The sequence below is a fragment of the Bos indicus x Bos taurus genome, chromosome 18, assembly GCF_003369695.1.
Source record: "Bos indicus x Bos taurus breed Angus x Brahman F1 hybrid chromosome 18, Bos_hybrid_MaternalHap_v2.0, whole genome shotgun sequence".
Taxonomy (NCBI): domain Eukaryota; kingdom Metazoa; phylum Chordata; class Mammalia; order Artiodactyla; family Bovidae; genus Bos; species Bos indicus x Bos taurus.
Window position 1 is genome coordinate 44,344,352 of NC_040093.1, and position 10,104 is coordinate 44,354,455.

Here is a 10,104-nt window from a genome sequence, read left to right on the forward strand (position 1 = left end):
TGGGAAATAAATTTTTGTTGCTTATAAAAGTTTTGTTGCTTATAAAAAGGGTAGCTTTATTGCTTTGCCAGGCTCAGCAGTAAAGAATCTGCCTGCAATTCAGGAGCTCCAGGTCCAATCCCTGGATAAGGAAGATCCCCCGGAGGAGGGCATGGCAACCCACTCCAGTGTTCTTGCCTGGGGAATCCCATGGACACAGGAGCCTGGCAGGCTACAGTCCATAGGATCGCACAGAGTCAGACACGACTGAAGTGACTTAGCATGCATAAGCCATCCAGTCTGTTTTTCTGTGATAGCAGCCCGAACGGCTAAGGTATGCTTGGAAAAAATATAAATTAAACAAGTACAAGTTAATGGATCCATAAATTATCCTGCTTCAAATGGTCCTCAGTTGGTTTTCCACTGAGCCCCATGTGTCCTCAGATCAAGTGGGTGGAATTCTAACCTGCCTCCATCATTTCAACCAGAGCAGTTGCTCAGATGTTGGTTTTATACATTGCCGATTCTCCTAGGATTTTTATAAAAGAAGGAATTCTTTTAAAAGAAAAAATATTTGAAAGCACTGGAGTAGATGATCTCTAGTGTCTCAGTCAGTTCTAAGGTGCCCAATTTTTGTGCTTTTCGGCAAATTCAGCAGCCTTATGAAGGAATCACATATTTTCTATCATCTGGCTTTCTGTTTAACCAGAATCCCCTGTTAATAAAAATGTCTATACAATATATCCACAGCACAGTAAACTTTGCTCATAGCAATGCAGTATATGACCTAGGACTATTTCATCAGAGAGGGTGAGCATTTAAGTATGATGAAACACACACACACACACATATACATACTGTGTATTTTATCATGCTTAAATATTCATATACATATCAATGTATGTATATCGATATATTTATAAAGAGATAAATTCATGGTCATGAGGAAAATTTGGGAACGCTATAGTTCTACAGCAATATAAGAAAAAAATAAAGATGAGATTACCAATAATTCCAGATTAACTGTTAGCATTTGAAGGCACTTTCTTCTAATATTTGAAAAATTATGTGGTTATATTTAAATTAGATAAAGGACCTAATGTAAAAATAAATAAATAAGTATAAACAATAAAAAATTAGGTACACAATGTATACACAAATATTAAAACAAGATAGGAATCTTGCAGTATTTGTAGGTTTATGTGTTAACTTTTCATAAAATATTATTTCAAGAGCATTTTTTTAAGAAAACATGATTTTAATGACTTTATAAGACTATAATATAGATGTTCCATAACTTCTTTACCAGTTTGTCTATTATTGGACATTTGAAATGTTTCTGATTTGTCATGATTATTAAGCTCGTGAGAAACACATCCATAGGGAAATCTTGACTTACATCTCTAAGTGTTTTTTAAATAGATTCAAAGATGTGATTTTACTGAATTAAAGTACATAAATTTTTTTCTACAAAGGGTCTTGAGACATATTTCCAAAATGTCTTCCAAAAAGTTTACCCCATTTTACATTTCCATCAGCCCAGTTGGAGTCTTGGTCTCACCAAACCTTTATTAAAATTTTGTTGATTAAAAAAAACGGGACTTCCCTGGCTGTCCAGTGTTTAAGATTTCACACTTCCACTTCGGGGGGGTGGATTCAGTCCTTGGTTGGGAAGCTAAGATCCCGCATGCTGCATCGCGCAGCCAAGAAAAAAATAAATAAAAACTTGTTGTTTTGTTAATTAGAGTTTTAGCTGCATATATAATTTATTAGACTTATACTTTACAATATGACAGCCTAGATAGCTTTCAAATTAATGAAAAGTTCCAGCATTTCCAATAGAGAGTTTTTTCCTGAAAAGTGAAGGATGTATAAGTAAGAACAGGGCTAAAATAAGCCTGAGTATTGATGTATAAAAATAGAAAAAAGAGGGGAAAAAAGAGAAAAAAATCTCCTAATGCTGATGTGCTCTATCCACCTCCCAGTTTTCTCCTTCTCTTACTTTAATACACAGTGGTTGTAGGGCAGTGTGGGTTCCTACCGGGCTAGTAAAAATACCTAAGGACTAAATGCTAGTTAGGGTCTGTCCTGAATCCAGTCCAGTGGTTTTCGTTTGTTAACTCAGGGATTTAGTTTATAAGTCCATTGGGAAAGAGCCTTGGAAGCTGATCCATGAACCTAAGGCACTTTCCCAAATCCACAGCAGGACAGCGAGAGATGTCATGTCTGCCGTATAGAAAGACAGCTCTGTGTCCCTCTCCAGACCTGGATTAGTTCTTGGATCTCTCAGGAGTCTGTGGGAGCATTTCCTTCCTCTGCCCTTAGAGCTCAGTGACCTCAGATTCCAGAAATAGAAGTGATCCTGGGGATTTTGTTCTCTATCTGGTTTGTTCTACATCAATAACAAGAGGCATTTTTTTCCCCCAACCTATTACAATGTCTGTAAGATTTCTTTTAAAATACATTAGCACAGGGACTTCGCTGGTGGTCCAGTGGTTAAGATGTCACCTTCCGATGCACGGGGTGTGGGTTTAATCCCTAGCTGAGGAGCTAAGACCACACATGCCTATCGGCCAAAAAACCAGAACTTAAAAACAGAAGCAATATTGTGACAAACCCAATAAAGACTTTAAAAATGACCCACATTAAAAAAAAATCTTTGAAAAAAATAAAATAAATGCTTCAGCACTATTAATGGGATAGCAGGCATGTGCCAGGGAACTTGCCTGGTGGTCAAGCAACACCATCAGTGTGCACAGACTTGGGTGAATAGCCACTGAAGGAGTCAGGCTCTAGAAGGGGCTACTGTAAGTTCTCTTCCATCCTTTAGAGATCACTAGCAATGGATTTGCTAATTAGCACATTGATATAAAAAATGGATTTTTTATTGGCAAATCTAGCGGCTGTTAATCAGTTTGATGAATGTTCAAAATGAGTTGCAGATAGGCAGCTTGGGTTAAGATATGTAGTTTAAAGATGTTCTCCTTCTATGCATGAACCTAACAAGTTTTGTACCTTTATGGATGTCACTTGCACTGTATCCTTACTTAGTCTTGGGTCCAGTCGTTGATTTAGGAGGATTTCTGATGATTCTAGCTGGCAGCTGTAAAAGCCTGTCCTAATATGCTTTGAGTAAACTTTTCACATTAGGCAAAGTTGGCGCCTCTGAAAAGTCAGAAAACCAGAACTTCATCATGGTTCTGCTTTGCTAATGAATGTTTATTTAATTAATGCTGGGAATTGTGACTGTTGGGAACCCAGGTCAACAGGACAGTGTCAGATTTTCTTCTGCTAAGTCAGAAATCACAGGAACCCCAGTGCAGGGTTAGTTAGAATTAGACAATGTCTGTTGGCTACCCTTTTCCTCCTGACACGATGGCTAAATGTTAAAGTATTAGTTGCTAAGTTGTGTCTGACTCTTTGTGACCCCATGAACTGTAGTCTGCCAGGCTCCTCTCTCCATGAAATTCTCCAGGCAAGAATACTGGAGTGGGTAGGCATTCCCTTCTCCAGGGGATCTTCCTGATCCAGGGATGGAACCTGAGTCTCCTGTATTGCAGGTGGATTCTTTACCGCTTGAGACATGATAGCTAGGAAGTTGTCCAAGATCTGCTTCTAATTTGATTCAGAAAAACTCATCAGAGTTCTGTTTTTTAAACTAATTAATTTTACTTTTGGCTGCATCAGGTCTTAGACATGTAGGGTCTTTGATTGTGTTGTGTGGGCTTCCCTCTAGTTGTGGAGCACGGGCTCAGTAGTCATGGCTCAAGGACTTAGTTACCCTGTGGCACATGGGATCTTAGTTCCTCCCCCTACCCCTAGGGATCCAGCCTGCGTCCCCTGCCCTGGAAGGCAGATCCTTAACCATCAGGGTCCATCAGGGAAGCCCTCATCTGAGTTCTGAGAGTAAATTCTGGTTTTTTAAACTTAAGAGAGAAAAAAAGAAAAATAAAAAATAGAAAAAAAAAAAAAGAAAAAAGAGGGAGGATGAGATAAGAGGGGAGAGAGAGAGAGACAGAAGGGGAAGAAAGAAGAATTTGACTACAGCTTTTTAGGTGTCTGCATGTAATTTAAATTTTGATGGATCCCTTCAATGTTAGACATCCATAATGGATGTAATATGGCAAGACAAACAAAAAGATCTTGTTCTGGAACACAGAAGCACTTGGTCCCTGGTGTGTCTGTGTCAAGTTTCTGAAAGGCCATGTTGGCTGTGACACTGAGCTCCTCATTTGCATTTCTGTGACCTGAGGGCCAGTCTGATGTATGAACAGGGAAGGTAGCTTTCCGAATGACATACCCATGACCTTTTCCTGTCTCCTCCTCCTGAGAAGATGTTAGGCAAAGTTTTCTAACTCAGTTGGCTCGAAAGATCAAATGAGAATAACAAACTTGAAAATTTTCACCATATTTCTTCTGTTACACATCTAAATTCAGTGCCTGACACATAGTGATTAACTAATAAATGTTTGTTAAATGAATGAATAAACTTTTTGTTTTTGAGGTTAATGGACCAAATATATCTTTTTGTCTGATTTTGAAATTTTTTTTTTTTAAGTCTAGAAAACATTCTTGTCAATGTCTCATGCTTCTATATAACTACTGCTGTTAATGAATAATAATAGCAATGGATCATATATATGGAGTGTTTACTGGTGCTAGGCACTTGACTTTCTGTACATTATATAATCAACCCTCACGATAACTCAATTCTATTGCTACTTTCATTTTTTTTTTTTTTTGGTGGTGCTGAGTCTCCATTGCTGCTCGGGTTTTCTCTAGTTTCAGAGAGTTTCAAGTGCTCTCTGTTGTGGTGTGCGGGCTTCTCATCACAGTAGCTCCTTTTGTTGCAGAGCACCGGCTCTAGGCACACAGGCTTCAGTAGCTGCAGCACGAAGGCTCAGTAGTCGCGGCTCTGGCGCTCTAGAGCGCGGTCTCAGTAGTCGTACATGGTCTTTATTGTTCCGTGGCAGTGGGATCTGCCCAGATCAAGGATCAAACCTGTGTCCCCTGCATTGGCAGGCAGCTTCTTATCCACTGTACCACCAGGGGCATCTTACTCTCAATTCTAGATGAGGATACCAAGATTTCAAGAGATGAAGTGGCTTGATCAAAGACACAGCTAGGAATTCATTGTTTCATTTGAACCTAGGAAGTCTGCCTCCAGATCTCATGGTCTTAATCCCCAAGCCACATTGCCTCTCTCTTTTTGAGGCATTGTAAATGCCTTCATCCTATAATGTCTTTTTAAAAGAGTAATTTGGAGTGTCTTTTTTTTTTTTTTTTTAAACACTGTCACTTGGGATTTCTTGTTATTTATAGGATTTGTTGTTAGTGTTTAGATTGAAAAAGTTAGTCTGTGTCTTAAACTTAGTATCCATGAAGATTAAATCTGTGAATGTTTGATAGAATAATAACCACATACTGAGGGAATGCTATATGCCAGACACTGTGTACACATTATTGCCAATCCTGACAAACAGCTCTGAGAAATTACTAGTTGCTTCATTGCTCCCATTTGCAGTTGAAGAAACTGAGGTTCATAGAGTTTATATAAATTGCTTTGGGTCACATACCCTTCCACTAGCAAAATTTGGGTTTAAAACAATTTATTTATTTATTTGCTGTCTTGGGTCTTAGTAGCAGCCCTCAAAATCTTTGCCCTTCTTTGCAGCATGGGATCTAATTCCCTGACCAGGATCAAACCCAGACCACCTGCACTGGGAGCTCAGGGTCTCAGCTGCTGGACCACCAGGGAAGTCCTGCAAAATTGTGGTTTGAACATAGGTCTGTGAGATGTCTAAGTTTGTACCGTTCCAAGGTTCCCCTGGTGCTCAGATGGTAAAGAATCCACCTGCATTGTGGGAGACCCAGATTTGATCACTGGGTTGCAAGATGTCCTGGAGAAGGGAATGGCAACCCACTCCAGTATTCTTGCCTGGAGAATCTCATGGACAGAGGAGGCTGGTGGCAGTCCATGTGATTGCAGAGTCGGATGCGACTGAGTGACTAACACTTTCACTTCACTTTCAGACGGTGCTCACACCCATTCTAGGTGCTAATATAGCATTGACAAGGGTTGCCACACAGGTTTCCTCTTGGAGAGGTCTCTTTTGCAAGGCTTTCAATGGAACACCCAAGTTGAATCTGACAGTGTCCTGTCTGGTTGAAAGTAGTCTGGTATTTGCCATGAATCTGCCTGGGCTATTTCTTCATATCTTGATTGGCTTTATTTGTACTGACATGAAGAATCCTATTGTTAGAGGAAGGATGGCTCAGCTTAACCTCCAGGTACAGCTGGGTAGACCCCCAGCTATCATTCTGACTGGGATTGGTACTCTTACCAGTAATAAAAAATTAATTTTAGCACTTGAGCTAATTGGAAGAAAAAAATGTGACACCCAAGCCAGAAATAAGCCTAATGAAGCTCATTAAATAATTTAATGATTACATAATTACGTTCATTTAAAATGCAGCAATTGATTACTCTCAAATTAATTTTACCATCTCTGTACTTTTTAGAGCACATTTATTTTGAACAAAATGAAAGATTAGTTTCATTTCTGATGGGCACTCTGCCATTAATAATCATGTCTCATTATAATGAGAAAATGTTGTGTTTTGAATAAATTCATGTGGCCATATATTTCCAGATAACAGACAAGCTTGCTCAGTGGAGAGATTTAAACTATTGAAAGGGTCTTACTAATTTGAATTATAAAATGACTAAGTGGAGGACTGATGTGCTCAGTGAGCAGAAATATGGATGAGAAAATCTGGTGCAATCCAGCTAATTAGGGACTTGATCAGAGTGTTATGGAAGCTCCAAACCACTTGCCAAATCAGGCATTATGGGATAGGAAAGGCTAAAAAGGCTTCACAATGAACATATATTGATTGCTTTTCTAGCATCTTTTCCTTCTTGCTTTCTCATAGCTCCTAATTTCTATTTGGGAATCACTCTCATTTTGAGGTAGAAGACTTTCTCTCAGATTCCAGGAGTCAAGTGTGATCCACTGAACCAATCAGTGGGTTTCATCCTCTGACACAGTGATTGGTTCAGAGGTGGTGGACATGTGACCTAAGGCCATCCAATCAGAATGAATCTCAGGACCATTTCAGGGGATCCTGGGAAGACTCCTTTTTTCTTTTAGCTATGAATTAAGAGGCAGTCACTTGGGGTCCTCAGAAGGAAGGCAGTCTTAAGATGTAGTTGAACTGAAGAAGGCAGAACTGAGAGACAGGAGGAATTCAGAACTTGGTGACATTGTTAAGCTCTAAGATATAAGGCTAGGATATAAGGCTTTCCTGAATCTGGCCTTTCATTTACAGATGCCAATAAATCCCTTCTATGGCTGAAGACATTGTTGCTTGCAATTGAAAGCATCCTAGGCAAGACAAGGTTTTAATAGGTTATGGGATTTTTCTTTATAGCTATACATTTTATGGCCATGGAGTCATGGAGTTTCACTCCTGTGAGAGATTTTTAAAGAGTCACCAGTTCAAACAGGGGTTGCCACACAACAATGTGAGAGTTGATTTGTGGTCTTACATGGGTTTCTTGCATTTGTATAAGATTTTATATTTGTACAGGATGTTTTCAGAATGCTTCGAATATTAAGGACCAGGTTTCTCTGTAAGGGAGGCAGGGCAAGGCCATCAACCAGGAGTTGGGCAGGGCTGGTTAGTGAAGTGAGATGATCTTTGTCATCAGAAAGTCAGTCAGTCAGTTCAATCGCTCAGTGGTATCCGACTCTTTGTGACCCCATGGACTGCAGCACGCCAGGCTTCCCTGTCCATCACCAACTCCTGGAGCTTACTCAAACTCATGTCCATTGACTTGGTGATGCCATCCAACCATCTCATTCTCTGTCGTCCCCTTCTCCTCCCATCTTCAGTTTTCCCAGCATCAGGGTCTTTTCCAATGAGTCAGTTCCTCCCATCAGGTGGCCAAAGTATTGGAGTTTCAGCTTTAGCACCAATCCTTCCAATGAATATTCAGGACTGATTTCCTTTAGGATGGACTGGTTTGATCTCCTAGCAGTCCAACGGACTCTCAGGAGTCTTCTCCAACACCACAGTTCAACTCTTCAGCGTTCAGCTTTCTTTATAGTCCAACCCTCACATCCATACATGACTACTGGAAAAACCATAGCTTTGACTAGAAGGACCTTTGTTGAAAACGTAATGCCTCTGCTTTTTAATATGCTGTCTAGGTCATCAGAAAGATATGACATCAAATCCTAGTTCTACTCTGTAATCTGGGCTCTTTTTGTACCCATAAAATGGACATGATTGTTACTTTGTAAATTTTTAAAATTTTATTTATTTATTTAATTTTTGGCTGTACTGGGTCTTTGTTGCTGCAAGTGGGCTTTCTCTTGTTGTAGGGCTCAGGCTTCTCATTGTAGTGGCTTCTTTTATTGCGGAGCATGGGCTCTAGGGCTTGCGGGCTTCAGTAGTTGCGGCTGTGGGGTTTAGTTTCCCAGAGGCCTGTGGAATCTTCTCTAGGGATCGAACTCTTGTCCCCTGCATTGGCGGGTGGATTCCTAACCATCAGGAAAGTCCATTGTAAGGGTTTTTAATTTTTTTTTTTTTTTTTAGTTTTATTGCAAAGATATAGCTTTATTGGACATATATGTATATCTTTTTTTTCTTTTTTTTTTAAATTTTATTTTATTTTTAAACTTTACATAATTGTATTAGTTTTGCCAAATATCAAAATGAATCCACCACATGTATACCTGTGGTTTTTAATTTTTTTTAAAGTGTGTGTGAAAATTTGAAAGGAGAATATTTATGAAAGGGTGTGCCATGAAGCAGGCAGATAATTTGTTAGGGTCCATGAGAAATGGAAATAAATAGCTTTTGAGTAGGAATGGGAGGTTAGAGGGCATGTTTCTGAGTCTCTGAGAGGGTGCTTCAAAGAAAGAGAAAAGGCACAGAATAGTAACAAATATCTTCTTTTGCAGGCAAATGTTTGGAGCCTCTTTAGGGTATCTGAAATGTACAAATATCATTAGAGTCTTTGTCTATCCCCACTACAAATGATGAGCTTGTCCTTAAAAGTTTAGGAACGCAGTCTAGTTATTACAAGGCACTCTCCAATAGCCTCTCTGTAGGGCCCAGTAGTAATACTCTTGTGCCCACCATGAAAAATATATATCATTTCATAAAGGCTGACTATATCATAGGCCCTGTCCCATTTTAATTTTTTTTCCATTTTTTTTTAAACCAAAAGGAAATATATTTGCTCACATATCTGAAAATTCTAGGGAGCTACTGATCCCAGCCATGTCTGGATCCAGGCATTCAACATCACCAGGACCTCTCTCCCTCCCCATCTTGGTTTCCTTGGTGTTGGCTTTATTTTCAAATGAGGGCTTTATTTGCCCCGGGCTTGCATGCATAGTCGCTCAGTCATGTCTGACTCTTTGTAACCCCATGGACTGTAGCCCACTAGGCTCTTCTGTCCATGGGATTCTCCAGGCAAGAATACTAGAGTGGGTTGCCATTTGTTCCTCCAGGGGATCTTCCCGACCCAGGGTTTGAACCTGCATCTCCTGTGGCTCCTGCATTAGCAGGCAAGTTCTTTACCATCGAGCCACCTGGGAAGCCCTTATTTGTCCCGTGAAGGCCAAGATGACTACCACCAATGCCTGGGATACCAGCTTAACTAACTGGTTTTACATATGTAATCTTCCATTCTCAGTGCAAGTTTGCCAGGCACAAGATAAAGAAACTGAGGCTCAGGGAAGTTTAGTGAAGGCCACCACGTAAGGACAGAACCCCTGCCCCATTCTAACAGAGAAGTCCTAATGCCCAAGACCTCAGAATATGACCTTATCTGAGATAAGGTTTTTACAGAGGTAATCAAATTAAAATGAAGTCATTAGCATGGATCCTAGTTCAAACCTTATATAAAGAGGAAATTTGGAGATGGACAAGCACATAGAGGGAAGGCAGTGCAAAGAGACAGAGCGAGAAGGGACTTCCCTGGTGGTCCAGTGGTTAAGATGCCACACTCCCAACGGAGGGGACTGAGGTTTGATTCCTGGTCAGGGAACTAGATCCCACATGTTGCAATGAAGATTGAAGATCACAAGTACCACAACTAAGATGTGG